The 12,880-nt window shown below is 36.5% G+C and overlaps 1 protein-coding gene across 1 annotated transcript in view; it reads left to right on the forward strand.

Annotated features, from left to right (window-relative positions):
• The first annotated feature begins 10,672 nt into the window (after window positions 1-10,672).
• The window catches only part of LOC128656850 (presenilin-2), a 46,724-nt gene continuing 44,516 nt past the window's right edge, over window positions 10,673-12,880 (forward strand). Inside the window, exon 1 of the mRNA XM_053711016.1 lies at window positions 10,673-10,747. The gene's annotated coding sequence lies outside the window, so the exon portion shown is untranslated. The remainder of the gene's footprint in view (window positions 10,748-12,880) is intronic.

The following is a 12,880-nucleotide window of genomic DNA, read 5'->3' on the forward strand; positions in this document are numbered from 1 at the left end:
AAACAACCTTACAAGAAGCTCAAGCTTCACAGAAACATCATTATGATTTAAGACGCTCAAAACCCCCTCTTTATAAACCTGGGGATAAGGTTTGGCTAAGTACCAAACACCTGAAACTCTGTATTCCAAGTAAAAAGCTTGGAAGTCTCTTCATAGGTCCCTATGACATAGTTAAGGTTGTTAATCCAAATGCTGTGACTCTTCAGCTGCCTCCTTCTCTCAGGATACATCCTACATTCCATGTGTCCCTCCTGAAACCTTTCTCTCCGATAAGGGATCCCCCTCATCCTTCGTTGACTAACCCTCCAGTTGTGGATGATGTTGAGTATGAGGTGGATTCTATTTTGGACTCTCGTTTATACCGCAATCAACTCCAGTACCTGGTACGATGGAAAGGTTTTGGGGCTGATGAGGACTCCTGGGAACCATACTCTAATTTGTCGGCACCCCGTCTTCTTTCAATTTTTCATCGAAGACATCCCGACCGACCCAAGCCTTGATCCGCGGAGCGGCTCTTTTTAGGGGGGCGTCCTGTTATGTTCCTGTCCCTTTAAATCAGGATGTTCAGGTATTCACATTCCTATATAAGGCCCCTCCTCCAGTCTACCTATGCTTGGTAATTTGTATTCACTTAGCTATAAGCTGAGCAACAACGAAGACACCTTGCTGATATTCCTAACCAAGGAATTTACTCTTAATAACTACAATTGCTGTGTGCTTTTCAACTTTGGATCGTCATATATCAGGTTTCCTTGTTTTGTCCGGAATCCTCAAAGTATCTCTTACTTGTTAATTCTGTTTCTCCCGGCTTATACATTGAAGCCGTGTATCGGCGTCTGACGTCACCGTAAGTCTCTGGAGCTCTCTCTCACTCTGGCTGCAAACAACCAACTCCTGTGCTTAATAGCAACTCACCTTGAAGCTGCGGTAACCGTTACTATTTCTTACTCTCTGAAGTTGGTAACGTATTATACCTTAATTCACTTACTACTTAAAAGGACTTTCCTGCATGTTTTACAGTGTGACGCTTATGCAAATACAGCTACCTTTAACTATCTGATTGTCTGTAATATCTATCGATTCAGCTTGACGAACTGTGCTTAATTATTCTATGTGCCTTATCAAATAATCATACTGTTGGTTGTGAAGGACTGCCTGCTGTTTACATGAATACTAATAACGTTATAGACTAACTAAGGACTGCCTGTTAACTAAAAACAACATAACCTGTTATAGAGCTCTCCTGCTTAATTTATATAGAAACACCTCCTGGTTGCAACCTGTGTTATTTGAGGCTGACATTCACCTACTAATACTTAATCTTATCTATATCTTTCTTTTATCTACTATCTCTATAATTATCTGCATATTGCAAACTGCTATTGCAATCGGGATAATATACCCTTAAATCTCATTTCTTCCTCTCTGCATAATTATCTGCATATTGCAAACTGCTATTGCAATCGGGATAATATACCTTTAAATCTCATTTCTTTCACTCTGCATCCATGCAGCAGTGACCCTCAGATCTATGAGCAAAAACTAGGTTCTTGATTACATCTAATGAACCTAAAGGTTTGGTGTGAGACTGAGTGGTCCTGCAGTTAAGGATATCAAATACTTGCACCTAACATAACATAACACAGTCTCAGTTTATAAAAAAAGAAACAAAATGGATCTTTGATTTAAAAACTCTACACCCTAATGGTCTAAATATTGATTTTGATATAGGGTGTTATCTAAGGGAATGAGAATAGCTGCTTCTACCCCCTGTAATCTATTGTAGTTTTTTTTCTGTAATTTATTATGGCAATTCGCAATCAAGTAGTATTTTTGTATGGTCATTGATTCTACATATTTTTACTTCCACTTACTGTTTTCTGATCATTTTTACATCAATTTATATTTTTACTCTTTATATCAATTTTTTATATCATTATTTTTTTATATATCAATTTTTTTAATAATTTTTTAATAAAATTTTTTTATATCAATTTTAATATATTGTTAATATATCAATTTTTCTATTCTGTGGTAATTGATTGGATGTTCGATGTTACATGTCAGTATTTTTACACAAAGAAGAAAATGTATCTATTTTTTCGGTAATTTGGTCTCAGTAACATAAAGAAAACTCTTTTTCAGCCAATGTTTATAATTGTCTCAAGATCAGTATAAGTATATATAAAGTTTATTAAAGTTTAGAGTTGTTTATATTTATGTTTATTTTTATGTTTATCTTTACCATATTGTCTGCCTTATGGATTTTTTTTTTTGGATATCAATTATTGAGCGATAATGTATTATGACTAACTACTAATTTGCACATTGTTTTGTATTAATTTGTGCCTTGGCGCAATTGCTATCATTATGTATTTTGTGTATAAGGCACTCCTATCTGTGGTATTCAACCAATGATCATAGAGGATACGGGTTTAAAAGCCCCTGTATCACACCTCACTGGAGCTTGACAAAGGCCCTGACCGGGCTGAAACGCGTTGCTCCTCCCACTACACGCTACCTGACGCTACGTCATACAACTATCACAGACCGGCTTCTGTGCTGTCTTGAACTTGAGCGGAGTAACTCCGAGAATTCCGGTATTCGCACCAAAGGCTTATCCGGCTCCGCTGCAGCTTGCAAAGAGGATTCATCGCCACTGCAGAGACCAAGATATGGTGTAAGTAAAATTGAACACCTTAATTTTGGTTCTCTGCTTGTGTTTGATTTGGATCCGTTTGTCGTTCCAGCTCCATTCTGCTTTTCAAGGAATCAGCTGTGGATGTCGATTTCTTAACTTCTATTCCGGACTTCATCGTTTGGATTCCACATTAGTTTCAGGGTCCAGCTGTCTTTATTGTACTTTTTATTTATTATTTTTTATTTCTTATGCTACACTGTTATTAGCTCTCATTGTATCAAGTTATCGTTTGCTACATTGTTATTATTTTTATTATTTTTTTCATATGCTGATCAGCTTTTTTATGTGTTTAACATTGTATCAATAAATCTATCACTGCATTTTAATTATTTTGCTGATTCTTACTACTAAAGCCAAAGACTTTATACTTTGTGTATCTTGACCTGTTTCATAGTATATCCAATCACTAGTTTTAGCTGCATCTGTTGCAGCGCCAAGGTTTTTGAAAATCTTGTTCTATTTTGGGACAAGTTTTTTAAATTTATTATTTTGGGGTAGTGTGTACCTCTGCTTGATGCTTTGTTCTTCTATCTGTGTGTTTATTTTTTGCTGCCATTTTGTGAGTGGTTTTGTGAAAACTGTTGTAATATCTCTGCATACGCAATCTCTTAGACTTTTCTGTTTGAACAAACACCCTCAAACGAGTTGCAGTGTGCGTACTCTCAATCTCCCCAAAACAAAACACAGGAACACAGTATCAGTGGACAGCCGTTGAGAACCAGGACTCTTTATTTAAAAAGAAATAAGAAAAGTTCTATCTGGAACTGAAGGTGAGGGAGGGGAGTTTCAAATGAATGTACTCAGTTAACTCATACTTGTACTTCTAAACATGCACCTCTGCTGATTCAGTTTCAATATTAACCACACCAATAGGTTTGTCTGCAGTGTCTCTCGATCAGTTCAGAGTTAACAGTGATTAGTCTATATGGCAACAGCAGTCTCTATTTAACGCTGTGAGGGGATTGTTGCAGGGCCTCTTGTGTAAAATAGCATTCAAGAGATGTGATTCTGCAGCGTCAATACTAGCATAAAGTCAGTAGTAATAATAATGCCTTTTACAGTGTAGCTGTTGGCCTCATGTAGGACAAGGAATACGGCACCTAACACTTTCCAGGCAAAATTCGCGTAAACATGCATTTACATTAACAAAAATAGAGGAGCACAGACCGGGTGGAATGCAAGTAAAACAGTTTATTGTAAACTAGCGCCGTAGCGCGACATGAGTGTAGTCAAATGCAAAAATCACAAAAAATGTGGAGGGGATAAACACCCCGGGTTAAACACGGATAATTATGCAAGGGCTGAAATGTCAGGTAAACGCGTTTCAGCGTGTAGCCTTACTCATTACCTAGTCTAAAATAGTACACAGTGCACTATAAAACCAACAGCCCTGATTCCTATTGGTCAGAGGGTACACACCTTTCTCCTTGTCCTGACCAATGGATTTCTATATACTGCGTCAGCTCCTCCTTGTCAAGCTAAAAGAAGCAGGATATACAGCAATGGGATATTACGATAACACAGTAGTAATGGTAATTCCAACCTCAAATCACACAGTGTGCCAACAATTAATACCCAAATGTTATTTAAATGTTTTAAATGTATTTAGATTAGTAGGGATATTGAAGATAAAGCAAACAGAAGAGAAAAGATTTGGTATTTTTTGTACTCCCTCCACACTCCCAATTGTGACCTGATTCATTGCCAGAGATATTTGCATTAGCAATTGGAGCATGGCCCATTAGGCCCAATGATGCAGAGAAATTGCCTCGCAAGGATAGGTTCTAGCTAGGGGCTTCCCAATCTATGTACTAGCCATATTCAACTCCTCTTTTTTGAATCTCCCTAATGTGGGCCTGTGGGGACAGTGGGAATCTTTTACTTGTCATTCATTAGTTAGATTGCCCCTGAGATATTTAATTTAAGGGCATCCCTTTCTGGTGCATTCTATTCATAGTTCACATGTTTGGGACCAGATTTGATAACGTGTTAATCTAAAGTTCTAATTGTTTGAATTTATTTACACAGGTGATCCTTCGGTCCTCTCAAGCTCACGCTCCGTAGAGAAGCCTATTTTCTGTACTTATGTGTTGTTTTCATTCATTTGCATTTATTTATCTGTTTATTTAGTTACTAGTTTGTGTTCTTGCTTTGTTGAGCACGGCATCTCTATCTATGATGTTATGATTTTATTATTTGGGGTTTGTTTATGTTTATGTTCATTCATCTACTTTCCCATGTCTCCATTCTTTCCTGCCTTATTTTCTTTTCTCTTCTGTTTGCTTTATCTTCAATATCCCTACTAATCTAAATACATTTAAAACATTTAATTAACATTTGGGTATTAATTGTTAGCACACTGTGTGATTTGAGGTTGGAATTACCATTACTACTGTGTTATTGTAATATGCCATTGCTGTATATCCTGCTTCTTTTAGCTTGACAAGGAGGAGCTGACGCAGTATATAGAAATCCATTGGTCAGGACAAGGAGAAATCCATTGGTCAGGACATAGGAATCAGGGCTGTTGGTTTTATAGTGCACTGTGTACTATTTTAGACTAGGTAATGAGTAAGGCTACACACTGAAACGCGTTTACCTGACATTTCAGCCCTTGCATAATTATCCGTGTTTAACCCGGGGTGTTTATCCCCTCCACATTTTTTGTGATTTTGTGATTTTTGCATTTGACTACACTCATGTCGCGCTATGGTGCTAGTTTACAATAAACTGTTTTACTTGCATTCCACCCGGTCTGTGCTCCTCTATTTTTGTTTTTGTTTACACTCTTTAAGGCCTGGGAGTGAGCACTGACCTGGGGTGACGACCGCATTAGCACACACTGCTCAGGTTTTCGCTACAGGAGGAGGACTCAGGATTGATGCTACCGCCGGAGAAGGCGGGCACAGGACTCAGCTGATACATCCTGCAGGACAGAAAGGCATCGAGTACGGAGGTGAAGTGACTGATTTACAGCCAGCCCATACGTCTGCCTCATATGATCCGGAAGATGACAGGTATGATCCCTGTGACATATTGTGCACTTTGAGCCATTTTGAACACTATTTATTTGAGCTCCGGCCACAGGAGCACTGCTCATCTCTTGTTTGTTACCACCATTGTTTCCGTGGGGAGCGTTTGGCGGGTGCCCTCCTGATACAGAACTCTCACCTGTGTACTTTTCACCGGAGTAGTGAAGATTGTTCACAAGGTATATATACATATATGTGTGGGGAGTTCTTGCAATTACACTTTTATTCATCCCACGCTTTGCATTATATGCATTTACATTACCCCTCACAGTATCCTGTCATCTGGATCTTTCAGCCGTAGTGTGCTGCTGCCACTGTACTCCACCACCTCCGATTACCCTCAGTGTTATAAAGCTGTGACTTAGTGCAAGCTTGTATCGTGTAGGAGAATATCTGGTGTCTTACAACTGCCACATGGAGCTGCGGTAAGTCCAAGATGGCGTCTATGCACTCCTTCCTCTCTTCTCTGATTTCCGTGATCAGGGTATACTGTGACCCTCACGCTTCGTTGCCGACCGATCTCCCAGCCCGGTGATGTCCCCAGACCTGATATCTGCAAGGCGTTTGCGTGGAAGCAGGGAGAGTGCAGGCTAAAAAACAAACTTTTACTGAGTTACTGAGATCTTCAAAAGTACATGCACGAGAGGAGCTGAGTTCATTAAGTTGGAATAGATGTGAAAGTCCCAAACTGCTCCATCTATTAAATAGTTTACTATTAACGCCGGGTAGCGATCGTGGGTTACCCGTTATGGGTAAAAGATTTGACATATAAGGATCTGTATTTAATAGCGATCTTAGATGTTGCCATGCTATAATAATATAATATATGGTATACATCCTTTTAATTCTAATCGGTATATGTTGCATAGGACAGTGTAACAAAGCAGTTGAAGAAAAAGGAAAGACTAGCTTTTTTTCCACCTCTAAGTCGGCGATATAATTACCTTCCGTAAGCCAATCCATTGCAATTTTAGCTAAACATACACTGTTGCATACAGCTAGAGAGGGGAAGGATAGCCCACCAAACTGTCTTAAATGCGTTTGTTTTTTCAAATCCATTCAACTTTTACCCGTGCCCCAAAGAAAACTTCTACAAGTTTTGTTCAGATAATTAATATCTTTTTTTTATTTAGAGGAATGGGTACGTTTTGTATTAGATATAAACATTTTGGTAATATAATCATTTTAATTAGATTCATTTTAGCTGTTAGCAAGAGCGGAATATGGGACCAATTAGTTAGATTTTGATTAATCTTCTCAAATAAGATACCGAAATTTCTTGAGTACCAATGTTTCGGGCAGTTAACTATATTAATCCCTAAATATGTAAGCTGATCAGTTACAATTTTAAAGGGTACATAAGATTTGTCTAATGGGGGCTTATTAAGCCATAGAATTTCTGATTTAGTAGTAGTGAATCTTGGTAACCAGAGAACGAGCCAAACTCCTGAATACATTTTAAAATATATGGGATTTCTAATTGTGTATTATTAAGAAATAGTAACAGATCATCAGCATAGAGTAGAAGTTTAAGCTTCTTACCCCCAAGAGGAATTCCTTGCAGTTCCATTCTAAATAATATTGGAAGGGGTTCAATAGCTAAATTAAAAAGTAAAGGAGAAATCGGACACCCCTGCCGTGTACCTTTAGCCATACAAAAACTATTAGTTAATGATCCGTTTACCAATATTGAAGAAGCTTTTGAATATATAGATTTAATACACTTTAGAAATAGACCTTTAAATCCAAATTGACTCAATTGACTTGAAAAAGATGGTCCCAGGTAATTGAGTCAAACTCCTTTTGGGTATCAATTGATAAAATAGCTTGATCATGTAATATTTTGGGGTTTTTTTGTTTATCAAGATTCCAATAATTATCTAAAAGTAAGAACATTTTTCGAATGTTAGCGGATGGATTTCTGTGTGCCATAAAGCCGACCTGGTCCACATGCACTAGCGAGTCTTGGGGCCCTTTCAGTCTATTTACCATGATACCCATAAGTAACTTGTAGTCACTATTCAGAAGTGAAATTGGACGGTATGTATCTAAAGAGGTTGGATCCTTACCTTTCTTCTGAATAAGTGTAATTCTGCTTTGACTTGCTCTACTAGAATACTATCATAACCTTGGGCTTTTCTCATATGTTACATTTGCATTATGTGTATATGCTGTTTACTGAATACAATTATGTTTTGTACGTATAAATTGTATGCAGTTAGCCCTCAGTTTGCACTTCATATTTAGAGTTACCAGCTGCCCTCCACAAAAATATGAACATCCTGCAAGTGATTGGGCATGGGGAGTAGGTAAAATCATCCAATGGCTCCCTCCAAAGTTCTATCTAAAGACACACCCTAGACCCTACCATATATATATATATATATATATATATATATATATATTACTGTGCAAAAGTCTTAGGTCACCGTTAGATTTGTTGTTTTAGCAATGGTATTATTACCATATATAATTATTTCTCAGTCTCTTTATTAGAAAACAACCAGAAAATAGAGGATTTTTGTTTGCTGTATTAAAAACAGAAAAAAATCAGATTAAACAGCTTCTTTAGGCCAAAGTGGCAAGTATTTGGGGTGACCTTCCCTTACACTTGAGCAATAGCAGGAACCTGGTTCTTGTAAACCTAAGTGAAATGGAACCCTAATTAATGTCATTGCTAACAACTGTATTTGTCCTACTATTTAATGTCAAAAAGACTGCTTTAAAAAAGTTCTATTACACCAGATTTATGCAAAACTTGCTTCAGCATGAGGTCTATTAATACGGCACCACGCCGAAACGCGTAAGACCAGTCAGCCGGTCTTATTACCCTGTTATGAACTTTTAATCTGAATGGAATAAAGATTTGTTTTTATCCTAAGCTGATTGAGACTGACTACGGATTTCTTTTTCAATATATATACTTCAGCATTACATACACATGGTATGAGATCAATTCATTGAAAGCTTGCTTATAAGACCAACTTTTAATCACATCATTTCATTCAAAATGCCAAAGATCACAAAATTTGACAGACATAAAATCATATTTTTGCATCAGCAAGGCCACTCTCAAAGGGAAATCAGCAAACAAACTTAATACTCAAGATGTGGTATTCAAGCTGCTATAAAGAAATTTGAAGAATCAGGAGAGGTCAAGGACAAAAAAGGACTGGAATGCCAAGAAAACTTTCAAAATCTAATGAGAAGTATCTCACGGTTTCTTCTTTGAGATACTGAAAGAAGTCCAGCAGGGACCTAGCTCAGCATCTGACAGCTTCATCGGGATGCCAAGTTGACCCTTCTACAGTCTGAAGAAGTTTATCAGGAATGGTCTTTATGGAAAGGTAGCAGCCAAGAAATGGTGGAGGGTCTGTCCTAGTTTGGGGCTGCATTTATGCCAGTGGTGTTGGCGTTATTGTCCGAACTGATGGGATAATAAATGCTGAAAACTACAGACAGGTTTTAATTCATAATGCTATTCCTTCTGGAAAATGCCTGATTGGGAATGGTTTTATTTTTCAGCATGATAAAGAACAGCTGATAAAACACTGACAGTCATGGACTGGCCTCCACAGAGTACAGACCTGAATATTATAGCGTAAGTATGGGATCACCTGGACAGAGAAAGAAATAAAAAAACTAAATCTAAAGAAGATCTCTGGTAAGTGCTGAAAGAAGCCTGGTATAATATACCTTAAGATTACTTCAGAAAACTTCAGGACAGTCTCCCCAAAAGAGTTCAAGATGTGCTTAGTGCCAAGGGAGGTCACACTAAATACTGACTTCTGCCTGAAGAAGCCATTTTGTTCTAAATTTTTTTTTTATATATATATATTTTGTGTACATATTTCCTGTATTTTCTGTTTGTATCTTAATAAAGAGACCGAAAAATAAATATGGATGGTCATTAACTTTGCTAAAACAAATCTAATGGTGGCCTAAGACTTTTGCACAGTACTGTATATCTGAAGGATTTTGCACAAATATATATTTATACCTATTATATAAATGCTTTAATTTGCGTTCAAACGGCCGCGAAAATTCGATATTGCTCGAAAACGATATTGCATAACTCGTAATCTGGTACTTAGTTGCAGATATACAAAGCACAAAACTAAAATCCTACCCCAGTAAGTACACATACTACACAGAGCATGGGTCCAGTATTTTTTTATGTATTTTAATGGACAGCCTGCAGAAATACTGGATTGTGCAGTAATATTGGACCCCTAGCAAACCTATACTAGATCTGGACTATTTTGGATTAATTGTATTTCTTTAACATAATAGTGCACATTTTCTTTCTTTCCACTTTGTTAATGTGTTGAATTCCTTTATTATTTACAATCTAAAACTATACTTGGACATTTTTGTGGTGAAACTTTTGTGCTACATTTTGGATTAAAAACTACTAAAATAAATTAGAACGATGTCCTGAGTAAACTATGGTTCATGGTTTTGGTTACCATATATAGGGGGTCTTATGAAAAATACACATGCCAGCGCTTTTTAAAGAAACGTATTGAAACTGTTTCAATATAAGAACCCTGTATTTTTCATATCGGTCCTCTTTTAAAGCAGCAGTGTCTCAGCAGTTCACATTTGCTACATTAATTGTCATTCAAACTACAGCAATGTTTGCAGGACCTTCTCTAACTTCCCAATAAATAGAAGTTTGGATATTCGAGGCTCAGGCATCTCTAGTAATATGTTCAGTTTACAGACCATTATCTCACAAATGCAAATAACTACCGGCATCTTAAAATAGAAAAAAATAATACTTTAACATTCTAAATTACTAGCTCAGTCATGCAACATAAAAATTGCTTATATATGTATTCGTTGCTGCAGGCGCAGAACCAAATACAGTAATATTAGATCCCATTTGTTATTGACAATAAAGTTTTACAAAAAAAAAAATTCTGCCAAACGAGGCTTGAACAGCATCTGTCTACGGTGGCCTTTAAGGGTCTTTATCTTCTGTTTTGCAGAAGTGGGAACCTCCTTGTTGGTAAGTATGTTGCTACATTGTCTTGGTCTGATGAAATCACTTAGATAATAATAGATAATGTTCCCCTGTTACCGGTTGCTTATATTGCAGATGTTTAGAGAGTAGTTGAAGCTGGTTACAGAATAAATGGCATTTGTTCAGTTTTGCAGGGAAGCAGGAAGTGTTTTGTAAACTAGTGGGTTTATTGCCAAGCTCCAGGCTGTATCTCTTAATACTTTAAATATCATATGTTTTATTATTTGTTTTTATTTGTTTACTGGTTTATTTATTTATTTTTTACCTGCATTTGTATCTGTAAATCCAGCTCTGTATTTATCGATTTTAATTATAGTTTATTTACCAGTTTACTAGACTCTACCACTAACAGAGGGGTGTCAATTTTGCTAGAGAATTTTTTGTAGTGCTTGTTTGTTTTATAATTTTAATGCAACTTATCATTATCAGTACTGGTAGGGATCTATGTTTAGCTGCAAACAATCATACATTTTTAAACTTTAAATTACAACATCATTGCATAAACAACATCAAATGTTATAAAAGGTTCACAGTTGATGATAATGGAGATAAAAATTCAGTGTTGTACTGTTATGTTCAATAAATCATAGATATTTATAATTTTTTTAACAAGGGAACACATTTTAAGATATATTTTTTATGCACTTGTCTAATTTTGTAAAAGTTTAAATGAAAGATTCAGACAGAACATGCAGTTTTAAACTGATTTCTATTTTAACTCTATCTAATTTGCTTTATCTTGGTAGCCTTTGTTGAAAAACATACCTAGGTAGGCTTAGTAGCAGCAATGCATCACTGGGAGTTAGCTGCTGATTGGTGGTTGCACTTATGCCTCTTGTCATTGGCTCACACATTGTGTTCATCTAGCTCCCAGTAGTGCGATACTGCACCTTCAACAAAGGATTCAAAGAGAATGAACCAAATTTGATAATATAAGTACATTGGAAAGTTGTTTAAAATGGTATAATCTATCTGATACATGAAAGAGAAATGTTGGGTTTCATATCCTTTTAAGTGTATGAATTGTAACGTATCTCGTGAAAGTATTAATGATGCGTATTTGTTTTGTCAAAAAAAGCACATTTCTGATGAATATAACATAATTTATGTAAGAACTTACCTGATAAATTCATTTCTTTCATATTAACAAGAGTCCATGAGCTAGTGACGTATGGGATATACATTCCTACCAGGAGGGGCAAAGTTTCCCAAACCTTAAAATGCCTATAAATACACCCCTCACCACACCCACAAATCAGTTTAACGAATAGCCAAGAAGTGGGGTGATAAGAAAAAAAGTGCGAAGCATATAAAATAAGGAATTGGAATAATTGTGCTTTATACAAAAAAATCATAACCACCACAAAAAAGGGTGGGCCTCATGGACTCTTGTTAATATGAAAGAAATGAATTTATCAGGTAAGTTCTTACATAAATTATGTTTTCTTTCATGTAATTAACAAGAGTCCATGAGCTAGTGACGTATGGGATAATGACTACCCAAGATGTGGATCTTTCCACACAAGAGTCACTAGAGAGGGAGGGATAAAATAAAGACAGCCAATTCCTGCTGAAAATAATCCACACCCAAAATAAAGTTTAACAAAAAACATAAGCAGAAGATTCAAACTGAAACCGCTGCCTGAAGAACTTTTCTACCAAAAACTGCTTCAGAAGAAGAAAATACATCAAAATGGTAGAATTTAGTAAAAGTATGCAAAGAGGACCAAGTTGCTGCTTTGCAGATCTGGTCAACCGAAGCTTCATTCCTAAACGCCCAGGAAGTAGATACTGACCTAGTAGAATGAGCTGTAATTCTTTGAGGCGGAATTTTACCCGACTCAACATAGGCAAGATGAATTAAAGATTTCAACCAAGATGCCAAAGAAATGGCAGAAGCTTTCTGGCCTTTCCTAGAACCGGAAAAGATAACAAATAGACTAGAAGTCTTACGGAAAGATTTCGTAGCTTCAACATAATATTTCAAAGCTCTAACAACATCCAAAGAATGCAATGATTTCTCCTTAGAATTCTTAGGATTAGGACATAATGAAGGAACCACAATTTCTCTACTAATGTTGTTGGAATTCACAACTTTAGGTAAAAATTCAAAAGAAG

Source organism: Bombina bombina, chromosome 4 (assembly GCF_027579735.1).
Source record: "Bombina bombina isolate aBomBom1 chromosome 4, aBomBom1.pri, whole genome shotgun sequence".
Classification (NCBI taxonomy): Eukaryota; Metazoa; Chordata; class Amphibia; order Anura; family Bombinatoridae; genus Bombina; species Bombina bombina.